This window comes from Somniosus microcephalus, chromosome 13, assembly GCF_052327205.1.
Source record: "Somniosus microcephalus isolate GS21.2 chromosome 13, FLI_Smic_1.0, whole genome shotgun sequence".
NCBI classification, from domain to species: domain Eukaryota; kingdom Metazoa; phylum Chordata; class Chondrichthyes; order Squaliformes; family Somniosidae; genus Somniosus; species Somniosus microcephalus.
In genome coordinates this window covers 98,912,376-98,928,313 of record NC_140999.1, presented here as the reverse complement: position 1 = coordinate 98,928,313, position 15,938 = coordinate 98,912,376, and positions in this window count along the sequence as shown.

Sequence of the window (15,938 nt, the reverse complement as noted above, 5' to 3'; positions counted from 1 at the left end):
GGGTACAACTCCCGCTGCTGGGCCCGACTCTCGCTGGGGTACAACTCCACTTGCTGGGACCGACTCTCGCTGGGATACAACTCCCACTGCTGGGGACCAATTCTCGCTGGGGTACATCTGCCCCTGCTGGGACCGACTCTCGCTGGGATACAACTACCCCTGCCGGGCCCGACTCTCGCTGGGGTAAAAAGCCCCTGCTCGGACTGACTCCCACTACCGGGGACCGACTCTTGCTGTGGTACAACTCCACCTGCTGGGACCGAGTCTCGCTGGGATACAACTCCCCCTGCTGGGGACCGACGCTCGCTGGGGTACAACTCCCCCTGCTGGGGCCGACTCACGCTGGGGTACAACTCCCCCTGCTGGGAACGACTCTCGCTGAGGTACAACCCCCACTGCCGGGGATCGACACTTGCTGGGGTACAACTCCCGCTGCTGGGACCGACTCTCGCTGGGGTACAACTCTCACTGCCGGGGACCCACCCTTGTTGGGGTACAACTCCCACTGCCGGGGATCGACTCTTGCTGGGGTACAACTCCCCCTGCTGGTACCGACTCTCGCTGGGATACAACTCCCCCTGCTGGGACCGGCTCTCGCTGGGGTACATCTCCACCTGCTGGGACCAACTCTCACTGGGGCACATCTCCACCTGCTGGGACCGACTCAGACTGGGGTATAACTCCCCCTGCTGAGGACCGACTCTTGCTGGGGTACAACTCCCCATGCCCGGGACCGACTCTTGCTGGGGTACAACTCCCCCTGCTGGGACCGACTCTTGCTGGCGTACAACTCCCCCTGCTGGGAGCGACTCTCGCTGGGGTACATCTCCCCCTACCGGGGCCGCCTCTCGCTGGGGTGCATCTCCCTCTGCCGGGACCGCCTCTCACCGGGGTACACCTTCCCCTGCTGGGACCGACTCTCGCTGGGGTACAACTGCCCCTGCTGGGACCGATTCTAGCTGGGATACAACTCCCACTACAGGGGACAGATTCTCGCTGGGGTACAACTTCCCCTGCTGGGGACCGACTCTTGCTGGTGTACAACTCCCCCTGCTGGGACCGCCTCTTCATGGGGCACAACTCCCCCTGCCGGTACCGACTCTCGCTGGGATAAAACCCCCACTGCCGAGGACCGACACTCGCTGGGGTACATCTGCAACTGCTGGGACCGACTCTCGCTGGGATACAACTCCCCCTGCTGGGACTGACCCTCGCTGGGGTACAACTCCAGCTGCTGGGACCAACTCTCGCTGGGATACAACTCCCCCTGCTGGGACTGACTCTCGCTGGGGTACAACTCCCCCTGCTGGGCCCGACTCTCGCTGGGGTACAAAACCCTTTGCTCGGACTGACTCTTGCTGGGGTACAACTCCCCCTGCTGGGGACTGACTCTCGCTGGGGTACAGCTCCCCCTGCTGGGACCGATTCTCGCTGGATTATAACTCCCCCTGCTGGGACCGACTCACGCTGGGGTACAACTCCACCTGCTGGTAATCGACTCTCGCTGGTGTACAGCTCCCCCTGCTGGGACCGACACTCACTGGGATACATCTCCACCTGCTGGGACTGACTCTCTCTGGGATACAACTCCCCCTGCTGGGAACCGACTCTCGCTGGGGTACAGCTCCCACTGCTGGGTCCAAAACTCACTGGGGTACAACTCCTCCTGCCGGGACTGATTCTCGCTGGGGCAATGCTCCCCCTGCTGGGGCCGACTCTCGCTGAGGTACATCTGCCCCTGTTGGGACCGACTCTCGCTGGGGTACAACTCCCACTGCTGGGGACCGACTCTCGCTGGGGTACAACTCCCACTGCTGGGGACCGACTCTCGCTGGGGTACAACTCCCCCTGCTGGGCCCGACTCTCGCTGGGGAACAACTCCCCCTGCCGTGACCGATTCTCGCTGGGGTACAAAACACCCTGCTCGGACTGACTCTTGCTGGGGTACAACTCCCCCTGCTGGGGACCGACTCTCGCTGGGGTGCAGCTCCCCCTGCTGGGACTGACTCTCTCTTGGATACAACTCCCCCTGCTGGGACCGACTCACGCTGGGGTACAACTCCCCCTGCTGGGACCGACTCTCGCTGAGGTACATCTCCACCTGCGGGGACCGACTCTCACTGGGGTACAACTCCCACTGCCGGGGACCGAATCTTGCTGGGGTACAACTCCCCCTGCTGGGACCGACTCACGCTGGGGTACAACTCCCCCTGCTGGGACCGACTCTCGCTGAGGTACATCTCCACCTGCGGGGACCGACTCTCACTGGGGTACAACTCCCACTGCCGGGGACCCACTCTTGCTGGGGTACAACTCCCCCTGCCGGGGACGGACTCTTGCTGGGGTGCAACTCCCCATGCTGGGACCGACTCTCGCTGGGGTACAACTCCCCCTGCTGGGACCGGCTCTTGTTGGGGTACATCTCCACATGCTGGGACCGACTCTCACTGCGGCACATCTCCACCTGCTGGGACCGACACAGACTGGGGTACAACTCCCCATGCCCAGGACCGACTCTTGCTGGGGTACAACTCCCCCTGCTGGGACCAACTCTTGCAGGCATACAACTCCCCCTGCTGGGACCGACTCTCGCTGGGGTACAACTCCCCCTGCCGAGGAAGACGCTCGCTGGGATACAAATCCCCCTGTTGGGACTGCCTCCCGGTGGGGTACATCTCCCCCTGCCGGGATCGCCTCGCGCTGGGGTGCATCTACCCACAGAAACCCACAGAAACCCCACAGTGCAGATAGAGGCCATTTCGGCCCTACGAGCCTGCACTGACACATATCCCACCCGATCCCCGTAATCTCTAAAGCAACACATATCCCACCCTATCCCCGTAACCCCACGAATTTAATCCCCCTAACACTAAGGGTCAATTTATCATAGCCAATCATCCTAACCCGCACATCTTTGGACTGTGGGAGGAAACAGGAGCACCCGGAGGAAACCCAGGCAAACACGGGGAGAATGTGCAAACTCCACACAGACAGTCACCCGAGGCCGGATTTGAACCCGGGTCCCTGGCGCTGTGAGGCAACAGTGCTAACCACTGTGCCACCGTGCCGGGACCGCCTCTCGCCGGGGTACAACTTCCCCTGCTGTGACCGACTCACGCTGGGGTACAACTGCCCCTGCTGGGAATCGACTCTCGCTGGTGTACATCTCCCCCTGCTGGGACCGACACTCGCTGTGATATATATCCACCTGCTGGGAACGACTCTCACTGGGGTACATCTCCACCTGCTGGGACCGACTCTCACTGGGGTACAACTCCCACTTCCGGGGACCAACTCTTGCTTGGGTACAACTCCCCCTGCTGGGACCGACTCTCGCTGCGGTACAACTCCCCCTGCCGGGGACCGACTCTTGCTGGGGTACAACTCCCCCTGCTGGGACCGACTGTCGCTGTGGTACAACTCCCCCTGATGGGACCGACTCTCGCTGGGGTACAACTCCCCCTGCTGGAGACCGATTCTCGCTGGGGTACAGCTCCCCCTGCCGGGACAGACTCTCGCTGGGGTACACCTCCCCCTGCCGGGACCGATTCTCGCTGGGGAACAACTCCACCTGCTGCCACCGACTCTCACTGGGGTACAACTCCCCCTGCTGCAGACCGATTCTCGCTGGGGTACAGCTCCCCCTGCTGGGACAGACTCTCGCTGGGGTACAACTCCCCCTGCCGGGACCGATTCTCGCTGATGAACAGCTCCACCTGCTGGGACCGACTCTCGCTGGGGTACAACTCCTCCTGGTGGGACCGACTCACGCTGGGGTACAAGTCCCCCTGCTGAGAATCGATTCTCGCTGGTGTACAACTCCCCCTGCTGGGACCGACTCTCGCTGCGGTACATCTCCACTTGCTGGGACAGACTCTCACTGGGGTACAACTCCCACTGCCGGGGACCGACTCTCGCTGGGGTACATCTGCACCTGCTGGGACCGACTCTCGCTGGGATACAACACCCCCTGCCGAGACCGACCCTCGCTGGCGTACAACTCCCACTGCTGGGACAGATTCACGCTGGGGTACAACTCCCCCTGCTGGGAACGACTCTCGCTGAGGTACACCTCCACCTGCTGGGACCGACTATCACTGGAGTACAACTCCCACTGCTGGGGAGCAACTCTTGCTGGGGTTAAACTCCCGCTGCTGGGACCGACTCTTGCTGGGGTACAACTCCCACTGCCGGGGATCGACTCTTGCTGGGGTACAACTCCCCCTGCTGGTACCGACTCTCGCTGGGGTACAACTTCCCCTGCTGGGACCGACTCTCGCTGGGGTAAAACTGCCCCTGCTGTGACCGATTCTAGCTGGGATACAACTCCCACTACAGGGGACAGACTCTCGCTGGGGTATAACTCCCCCTGCTGGGGACCGACTCTTGCTGGGGTACAACTCCCCCTGCTGGGACCGCCTCTTCATGGGGCACAACTCCCCCTGCCGGTACCGACTCTCGCTGGGATAAAACCCCCACTGCCAGGGACCGACTCTCGCTGGGGTACATCTGCAACTGCTGGGACCGACTCTCGCTGGGATACAACTCCCCCTGCTGGGACTGACCCTCGCTGGGGTACAACTCCAGCTGCTGGGACCACCTCTCGCTGGGATACAACTCCCCCTGCTGGGACTGACTGTCGCTGGGGTACAACTCCCCCTGCTGGGCCCGACTCTCGCTGGGGTACAAAACCCTCTGCTCGGACTGACTCTTGCTGGGGTACAACTCCCCCTGCTGGGGACCGACTCTCGCTGGGGTACAGCTCCCCCTGCTGGGACCGATTCTCGCTGGATTATATCTCCCCTGCTGGGACCGACTCACGCTGGGGTACAACTCCACCTGCTGGTAATCGACTCTCGCTGGTGTACAGCTCCCCCTGCTGGGACCAACACTCGCTGGGATACATCTCCACCTGCTGGAACTGACTCTCATTGGGATACAACTGCCCCTGCTGGGAACCGACTCTCGCTGGGGTACAGCTCCCACTGCTGGCTCTGAATCTCACTGGGGTACAACTCCTCCTGCCGGGACCGATTCTCGCTGGGGTAATGCTCCCCCTGCTGGGACCGACTCTCGTTGGGGTACAGCTCCCCCTGCCGGGACCGATTCTCGCTGGGGTACAAAACACCCTGCTCGGACTGACTCTTGCTGGGGTACAACTCCCCCTGCTGGGGACCGACTCTCGCTGGTGTACAGCTCCCCCTGCTGGGACTGAATCTCGCTGGGGTACAGCTCCCCCTGCTGGGAGCGACTCTCGCTGAGGTACATCTCCACCTGCTGGGACCGACTCTCACTGGGGTACAACTCCCACTGTCGGGAACCGAATCTTGCTGGGGTACAACTCCCGCTGCTGGGACAGACTCTCGCTGGGGTACAACTTCCCCTGCTGGGACCGGCTCTCGTTGGGGTACATCTCCACATGCTGGGACCGACTCTCACTGCGGCACATCTCCACCTGCTGGGACCAACACAGACTGGGGTACAACTCCCCCTGCTGGGGACCGACTCTTGCTGGGGTACAACTCCCCATGCCCAGGACCGACTCTTGCTGGGGTACAACTCCCCCTGCTGGGACCGACTCTCGCTGGGGTACAACTCCCCCTGCCGAGGAAGGCGCTCGCTGGGATACAAATCCCCCTGTTGGGACTGCCTCTCGGTGGGGTACATCTCCCCCTGCCGGGACCGCCTCTCGCTGGGGTGCATCTACCCACAGAAACCCACAGAAACCCCACAGTGCAGATAGAGGCCATTTCGGCCCATCGAGCCTGCACCGACACATATCCCACCCGATCCCCGTAACCCCTACACCAACACATATCCCACCCTTTTCCCCGTAACCCCATGTATTTAATCCCCCTAACACGAAGGGTCAATTTATCATAGCCAATCATCCTAACCCGCACATCTTTGGACTGTGGGAGGAAACAGGAGCACCCGGAGGAAACCCACGCAAACACGGGGAGAATGTGCAAACTCCACACAGACAGTCACCCGAGGCCGGATTTGAACACGGGTCCCTAGCGCTGTGAGGCCACAGTACTAACCACTGTGCCACCTTGCCGGGACCGCCTCTCGCCGATGTACAACTTCCCCTGCTGGGACCGACTCACGCTGGGGTACAACTGCCCCTGCTGGGAATCGACTCTCGCTGGTGTACATCTCCCCCTGCTGGGACCGACACTCGCTGTGATACATCTCCACCTGCTGGGACCGACTCTCACTGGGGCACATCTCCACCTGCTGGGACCGACTCTCACTGGGGTACAACTCCCACTTCCGGGGACCAACTCTTGCTGGGGTACAACTCCCCCTGCTGTGACCGACTGTCGCTGGGGTACAACTCCCCCTGATGGGACCGACTCTCGCTGGGGTATATCTCCATCTGCTGGTACCGACTCAGACTGGGGTACAACTCGCACTGCTGTGGACCGACACTTGCTGGGGTACAGCTCCCCCTGCTGGGACCGACTCTCGTTGGGACAAAACTCCCCCTGCTGGGAACGACTCTCGCTGGGGTACAACTCCCCCTGCTGGAGACCGATTCTCGCTGGGGTACAGCTCCCCCTGCCGGGACCGATTCTCGCTGGGGAACAGCTCCACCTGCTGGGACCGACTCTCGCTGGGGTACAACTCCTCCTGGTGGGACCGACTCACGCTGGGGTACAACTCCCCCTGCTGGGAATCGATTTTCGCTGGTGTACAACTCCCCCTGCTGGGACCGACTCTCGCTGCGGTACATCTCCACTTGCTGGGACAGACTCTCACTGGGGTACAACTCCTACTGCCGGGGCCGACTCTCGCTGGGGTACATCTGCGCCTGCTGGGACCGACTCTCGCTGGGATACAACACCCCCTGCCGAGACCGACCCTCACTGGCGTACAACTCCCCCTGCTGGGCCCGACTCTCGCTGGGGTACAAAACCCGCTGCTCGGACTGACTCTTGCTGGGGTACAACTCCCCCTGCTGGGGACCGAATCGCGCTGTGGTACAGCTCCCCCTGCTGGGACCGAATCTCGCTGGGGTACAGCTCCCCCTGCTGGGTCCGACTCTCTCTGTGGTACAGCTCCCCCTGCTGGGACCGATTCTCGCTGGGGTACAGCTCCCCCTGCTGGGATCGACTCTTGCTGGGGTACAGCTTCCCCTGCTGGGATCGACTCTCGCTGGGGTACAACTCCCCCTACTGGGGACCGACTCTCGCTGGGGTACAACTCCCCCTGCTGGGGACCGACTCTTGCTGGGGTACAGCTCCCCCTGCTGGGACCGCCTCTTGATGGGGCACAACTCCCCCTGCCGGGACCGACTGTCGCTGGGATACAACTCCCACTGTCGGGGACCGACTCTTGCTCGGGTGCATCTGCCTCTGCTGGGAGGACACTCGCTAGGATACAACACCCCCTGCTGGGACCGACCCTCGCTGGCGTACAACTCCCCCTGCTGGGCCCGACTCTCGCTGAGGTACAAAACCCCCTGCTCGGACTGACACTTGCTGGGGTAAAACTCCCCCTGCTGGGGCCCGATTCTCGCAGGGGTACAGCTCCCCCTGCTGGGACCAACACTCTCTGGGATACATCTCCACCTGCTGGGACCGACTCTCACTGGGGTACAACTCCCACTGCCGGGGACCGACTCTTGCTTGGGTACAACTCCCCCTGCTGGGGCCGACTCTCACTGGGGCACAACACCCACTGCTGTGGACCGACTCTTGCTTGGGTACAACTCCCCCTGCTGGGACTGACTCTTGCTGGGGTACAACTCCCCCTGCTGGGGTCCGACTCTCGCTGGGGTACAACTCCCCCTGCTGGGAATCGACTCTCGCTGGGGTACAGCTCTCCCTGCTGGGACCGCCTCTTGATGGGGCACAACTCCCTCTGCCGGGACTGACTGTCGCTGGGATACAACTCCCACTGCCGGGGACCGACTCTCGCTGGGGTACATCTGATTCTGCTGGGACCGACCCTCGCTGGCGTACAACTCCCCCTGCTGGGCCCGACACTCACTGAGGTACAAAACCCCCTGCTCGGACTGCCACTTGCTGGGGTACAACTCCCCCTGCTGGGGCCCAATTCTCGCTGTAGTACAGCGCCCCCTGCTGGGACCGACACTCTCTGGGATACATCTCCACCTGCTGGGACCGACTCTCACTGGGGTACAACTCCCACTGCCGGGGACCGACTCTTGCTTGGGTACAACTCCCCCTGCTGGGGCCGACTCTCACTGGGGCACAACACCCACTGCTGTGGACCGACTCTTGCTTGGGTACAACTCCCCCTGTTGGGACCGACTCTTGCTGGGGTACAAATCCCCCTACTGGGGACCGACTCTCACCGGGGTACAACTCCCCCTGCTCGGACTGACTCTTGCTGGGGTACAACTCCCCCTGCTGGGGTCTGACTCTCGCTGGGGTACAACTCGCCCTGCTGGGAATCGTCTCTCGCTGGGGTACAACTTCACCTGCTGGGACCGACTCTCTCTGGGGTACAACTCCCACTGCCGGGGACCGACTCTTGCTGGGATACAACTCCACCTGCTGGGACCGACTCTCGCTGGGATACCACTCCCCCTGCTGGGGACGGAATCTTGCTGCTGTACAACTCCCCCTGCTGGGGACCGACGCTCGCTGGGGTACAACTCCCCCTGCTGGGACCGACGCTCGCTGGGGTACAACTCCCCCTGCTGGGACCGACTCTCGCTGGGATACAACTCCCACTGCCGGGGACCGATTCTCGCTGGGGTACATCTGCCCCTGCTGGGACCGACTCTCGCTGGGATACAACTCCCCCTGCTGGGCCCGACTCTCGCTGGGGTACAAAAGCCACTGCTCGGACTGACTCTTGCTGGGGTACAACTCCCACTGCTGGGACCGACGCTCACTGGGGTACAACTCACCCTGCTGGGGACCGACTCTCGCTGGGATACAACACTCCCTGCTGGGTCCGACCCTCGCTGGGGTACAACTCCCCCTGCTGGGGACTGATTCTTGCTGGGGTACAACTCCCCCTGCTGGGGACTGACTCTTGCTGGGTTACAACTCCTCCTGCTGGGTACCGACTCTCGCTGTGGTACAGCTCCACCTGCTGGGACCGACTCTCGCTGGGGTACAACTCCCACTGCCGGGGATCGACTCTTGCTTGGGTACAACTGCCGCTGCTGGGACCGACTCTGGCTGGGGTACAACTCCCACTGCTGTGGACCGACTCTTGCTGAGGTACAATTCCCCTGCCGGGGACCGACTCTTGCTGGGGTTCAACTTCCCCTGCTGGGACAGACGCTCGCTGGGGTACAACTCCCCCTGATGGGAATCGAGTCTTGCTGGGGTACAACTCCCCCTGCTGGGGACCGACTCTTGCTGGGGTACAACTCCCCCTGCTGGGACCGACGCTCACTGGGATACAGCTCACCCTGCTGGGACCGCCTCTCGATGGGGCACAACTCCCCCTGCCGGGACCGACTCTCGCTGGGATACAACTCCCCCTGCTCGGACTGACTCTCGCTGGGGTACAACTCCCCCTGCTGGGACCGATTCTCGCTCGGGTACAACTCCCCCTGCTGGGACCGACTTTTGCTGGGGTACAACTCCCGCTGCTGGGGACCGACTCTCGCTGGGGTACAGCTCCCCCTGCTGGGACCGATTCTCGCTGGGGTACAACTCCCCCTGCTGGGACCGACTCTCGCTGGGGTAGAACTCCCCCTGCTGGGACCGACTCACGCTGGGGTATAGCTCACTCTGCTGGGAATTGACTCTCGCTGGTGTACATCTCCCCCTGCTGGGACCGACTCTCGCTGAGGTACATCTCCACCTGCTGGGACCGACTCAGACTGGGGTACAAATCCCCCTGCTGGGACCGACTCTCGCTGAGGTACATCTCCACCTGCTGGGACCGACTCTCACTGGGGTACAACTCTCACTGCCGCGGACCGACTCTTGCTGGGGTACAACTCCACCTGTCGGGGGCCGACTCTTGCTGGGTTCCAACTCCCCCTGCTGGGACCGACACTTGCTGGTGTACAACTCCCCCTGCTGGGACCGCCTCTCGCTGGAGTACATCTCCGCCTGCTGGGACCGACTCAGACTGGGGTACAACTCCCATTGCTGGGGACCGACTCTTGCTGGGGTGCATATCCCCCTGCCAGGGATCGACTCTTGCTGGGGTACAACTCCCACTACTGGGTTCGAATCTCGCTGGGGTCCAACTTCCCCTGCCGAGGAAGACGCTCGCTGGTGTACAACTCCCCCTGCTGGGACCGCCTCTCGCTGGGGTGCATCTCCCCCTGCCGGGACCGCCTCTCGCCGAGGTACAAATTCCCCTGCTGGGACCGACTCTCGCTGGGGTACAACTCCCCCTGCTGGGACCGATTCTCGCTGGGATGCATCTCCCCCTGCCGGGACTGCCTCTCGCCGGGGTACAAATTCCCCTGCTGGGACCGACTCTCACTGGAGTACAAAACCCCCTGCTCGGACTGACTCTTGCTAGGGTACAACTGCCCCTGCTGTGACCGACTCTCGATGGGGTACAACTCCTCCTGCTCGGACTGACCCTTGCTTGGTACAACTCCCGCTGCTGGGGACCGACTCTCGCTGGGGTACAACTCCCCCTGCTGGGACCGACTCTCACTGGGGTACAACTCCCCCTACTGGGGACCGACTCTCGCCGGGGTACAACTCTCCCTGCTGGGACCGACGCTCGCTGGGGTACAACTCTGTAGGTTTCGCAAAAATCCATGAAATACAGTATATGGGTAGGGCCCCTGAAGTGGCCACATTGTGAGAACACAGAATGGAGTTGGCAATTCTCATGGCGCAGTTCAAAAGGACACACACACAGTACCTTAAAGCAGTCTGAGTCATTATCGATTAGAAGAATCCAGAACCTTAATATTTTTGATATTGTAATGTGGTTACAGCAGTAATCGCTGGCAGAGCGGTAACCGATCTCAGAAACCGCTGAGCACACACAAACGGAGGGACACTAAACGGATTCCCATTATGGCAAAGCGGTAACCAATCTCAGAAACTGCTGAGCACACACAAACGAAGGGACACTAGTCGGATTCCCATTAGTTCGATTTGCGAGCAGTTAAAATTACTGTGCTTGCTTTTGTTAAAGCAACCTTAACAAAGGAAAACGGTTGATTTGGCGCCAAGATTAGGGCCAGAAAAGAGTATAACCATTCAGGTAAATCGTCAGCAAGCCAGTCTAAGATTCGACCAGAGTAAGGAAGACTCCTCCGGAGACGGTTCACACCGTGAAGTCCAAGTCCAGTTACCATCAGGAGTTCGAGGACCGTGCGGAACAGAAAACGGCTCGAGGATTTTGGAGGACTTCCAAAGTTTGTACAGGAGAGCGAGTCCAGGAGCCGGTCCCATAAGGAAGGTCGGAGGTCCCGGACGACACCAAGTAACAGGGTCCAGGAACCAGTCCCATAAGGAAGATCGGAAATTCCAGACGTAACAAGAAGTACCAAGGTCCAGAAGGGTTTTGAAATTCTGGTGAGCATAAAGGCCCAACTCTATCTAACTGACATAATTGAGGTATATTCAGTAACGGGAGGGTTTGTAACGTTAAGGGTATTTGTAAGTCAGGAGTGTGATTTATCCCTCGATGTGTCCGTGCGCTTCCCTCACCCCCGCTTTTAGCTTATCGCTATTTTAGAACTGTTTATATGCTTTAAAGTTATTTTTCTCAGTGTATAATTTAGTCCTCTGTGAGAAACGTTATTTTTTATCTGCATTTATTCTTGCCATTTTTCTCTGTGTACATTCGCTTTCAAAAATAAAGATCGTTTTGATTTAAAACTCAATCTGTCTCATCTGACCATTTGTCTTCCGAGTCACGAGTTGGGCCAACACACAAAGGTTGTCTGGCAATAAGCCCAGTGTCTAGAACCGTGAGGGGGGAGCGCTTCGAAACCGCTCATGAGTAGTGCGAAAATCAAAACTGATTTAGCACACCATAAGCTCGTTAAAACGACCCCTTACAGAATGGCGACCGCGGCAGGACACTGGCTACAGAAACCTTGTGTGGTGGACAAAGACTTGGGTGAGACAGATGTGATGGAAGATAAGTTAGCTTCCTACGTATGTGGGAAAGTCAATGTAGCGAAAAAATGGGTGTATGATGTAGTGTCCGTGTGTAGATAAAGACACTGAAGACAGGAGTTGGTTCATAGGTATTTACTAAGCAAGTCTGGGGGGGGGGTTCTAAAGGATATACACAATACACAGGCTTATATAGCCCAAGTGGCAATTACCGGCATTACGCACACCTGGGGCTCTTAAAGGCACATACACCACAATTGCTCTTAAAGGCACATACACCACAATTCCTCCCCTTCTAGCTAACTAGTACATCATATTTTAAGTAATTATTAATTACATGTTATATGCAAAATAATATACATTGCTGTATTAATTAATTATAAGTTAGTCTCTCAGGAGGCTTCCTGACTCGGTCCGGATAACGCCTCGGGGGTGTAGTAGTTTCTGGTGGTGTAGTAGGTTCTTCTGGCAAGGCTGATTCGGCTTGAAGGCCAGTGTCGGGTTCATCGGGTTCCAGTATCACCGGATCGGAGGTAGATATGGGTATCTCTACCTCATCGTTAGATGTATAGCGTGGTGGTGTAGGTTGTCCCTTTTCGGATGACTTGATGATTTGGTCAGCATGGCGCCTTATTATGCTTTCTCCGATGTCCACGGTATACATCAGTGGTCCTAGTCGTGTGCAGATAGTTCCAGGCTGCCATTTCTCGGTACGGTAGTCCCGGGCCAAAACCGGTTGGCCTATCTGGAAGGCCCTAGTTGGCCTTTCATTCATGCCCTGAAACTGCCGGTTCTCCACATCCCTTCGGATGTTGGGCTTGACCAAATCCAGCCGGCATCTTAGGTTTCTATTGTCGAACATCATGGCGGGAGTTTGGTTTGTAACCATATGTGTTGCATTCCTATATGCAAATAAGAAGTTATCCACCTTGTGCTGAAGTTTTATGTCTTCATTACCCATGGCCTTTATGGCCTTCTTAAAGGTCTGGACAAACCTTTCAGCCAATCCATTGGTGGCGGGATGGTATGGGGCGGACGTGTAGTGCTTTACCCCATTGTTCTTTAAGAACTTTCTGAATTCTTCGGACACAAATTGCGGTCCATAATCAGAACATATCTGTTCCGGCAGCCCATTCCTGGCAAATATGGTCCTTAATACTGTCATGGTTTTTTCCGTGGTGGTGGAGGACATCTTTATTACCTCCGGCCACTTGGAGTGTGCATCAACTGCGATTAAGAACATTGAGTCCATAAATGGACCAGCAAAGTCGATGTGCACCCTTTGCCAGGGAGATGAGGGCCACTCCCATGGATGTAGAGGGGCCTGTGGCGGAGCATTTTGGACCTTCTGGCATCCTAGGCAGCTCTTGGTCATGTCTTCGATGTCTCCATCGATACCTGGCCACCATACAAACGCCCTAGCTAGGTTTTTCATTTTCACTCCACCCAGATGCCCCTCGTGAAGCTCCTTTAGCACTTTATCCTGGAGTTTGGGTGGAATCACCACTCTGGATCCACACATCAAGGTTCCTCGGCACACTGACAGCTGTTCTCTTCTTTGCGAGAATGCTGGCAACAGTGGTTCGCCATGTGCTGGCCATCCCTTCATTGTTAAATCGTAGACCCGTGAGAGAGTAGGGTCATTTCTTGTCTCCCTTTCAATGGCAGAATTTGTCACCGGTAGACATTCCACTATGGTAGAGTGGAATATCTCTACTGGGTCTACTGTCGGTGCCTCTTCTATCGTTGGCAACGGCAGGCGCGATAAACCGTCAGCATTCCCATGCTGTTTTGACCCTTTGTATTCAATGTTGTATTGGTGTGCCCCTAGAAAAAGGGACCACCTCTGTAGTCTTTGTGCCGTCATAATGGGGACACCTTTCTTAGGGTTGAATATGGAGATGAGGGGTTGATGGTCAGTCAGCAAGGTAAATTTTTGTCCGTGTAGGTAATGGTTGAATTTCTTCACTCCCCATACCAGGCTGAGTGCTTCCCTGTCTATCTGGGAATAGTTACGCTCAGCTGAGTTCAATGAGCGTGACGCAAAAGCTATCGGCCGTTCCGAGCCATCAGGGAATCTATGGGACAATACCGCTCCTATGCCGTAAGGGGATGCATCGCACGCCAGTCTGATTGGTAGTGATGGGTTGTAATGAGCCAAAACTTTCTCGGATGTGATTAAGTCTTTACATTTATGGAAGGCACGTTTACAGTCTTCGTTCCATTTCCAAATCACTCCTGTGTGTCGAAGATCATTAAGAGGGTGTAGAATAGTTGATAAGTTCAGTAAAAATTTATGATAATAATTTATTAATCCCAGGAATGACCTCAATTGTGAAGCATTTTCAGGTGCTGGGGCTTTTATAACTGCTTCAATTTTTTCAGGTGACTTATGCAACCCTTCCTTATTAATTATGTGGCCACAATATGATATCTGATTTTGGAAAAATTCGCACTTGGGGCGATTTGCTCGTAGGTCCCGTTCTTTCAGCCTAGTGAGCACCTGCTCCAAATTGGCAAGGTGCTCGTTGTCATTTTCTCCTGTTATAAGGATGTCGTCTAGGTAGCACTGAGTCCCCGGAATCCCTTGCAGGACTTGCTCCATAGCTCTTTGCCAGATAGCTGGAGCTGATGCTACTCCAAAAAGCAGTCGATTGTACTGGTACAGGCCTTTGTGTGTGTTTATTGTGAGATACTTTTTAGAGGTCTCCTCAACCTCCATCTGTAGATATGCCTGTGCCAATTCAATTTTTGTAAAACGTTTTCCTCCGGATAGTGAGGCGAAAATATCTTCTATCCTCGGAAGAGGATACTGTACCGTGTGAAGGACCGGGTTTACAGTCACCTTAAAGTCCCCACAGATGCGAATTTTTCTCTGTTCCTCAGAGTTGTTTTTCAATGCTTTTTTCATGACTGGAACGATGGGTGTTGCCCATTCGCTCCAATCTATTTTGGATAATACGCCTGCCTTTTCCAAATTCTCCAGCTCTGCCTCGACTGCCGGACGTATTGCGTATGGCACCGGTCTTGCCTTAAAAATTTTTGGAATTGCTGCATCTTCCACTTTTAGTGAGGCGGTGATGCCTTTCAAGGTTCCTAGTTTCTCTTGAAACACTTCTTTGGCGTTGGCCAAGATGTCTTTTAATCGTTCAGGTATGATGTCATCATTGTTTTTTTCCTTACTGGTCACCGTCAGTGCCTGAATGGAGTGCCAGTCTAAACGTATCTTCCTTATCCATTCACGTCCCAACAACGGTGGACCACCATCTTGTAGAATGTATAAATACAACTTTTGTATTTCTTTGCCGTTGTATACCACAGGCACCTTTATTTTTCCTTTGGGGTATACTTTCTGCCCCGTATATGTTTTTAAGATAATGGATGTGTCTTTTAGAGGTATATGCGAAAATAGCCTCTCGTAATCTCGTCGATTTATTACAGTTAGAGCTGATCCTGTATCTAGCTCCATTTTAACTGGGGACCCTGCTATTATGAGGGTAACCCAAATGGTCTGGTAATCTTCATTGGCAATTACATTATGTAATTTGAGAGAGCTTAGTCTCTTGTTCCCGGAGTCGCTATCGCTCTTCTGGTCTTTGGAGCTACTGTCCGTCATCATTTGTACCTTTCTGTGCTTTTCCTTATTGATTCTTTTCCCGTTAGTGGATTTTTTATTTTCAGATCGGCATACACGTGGAATGTGTCCCATCTTTCCGCATCGCCTGCATGCTTTTTCTTTGAACCAGCAATCCCTCTGGTCATGGTTTGATCTGCCGCAGCGATAACATCTCTCGAAACCCCGTGTCATTTCATGGGTGCTGAAGTCCTGTTGCCTTTGCTGTATCTTTGCCGCTCCTATTGCACTGAAAGCCTTGTCCAGTGTTAAATCTTTTCCAGAAG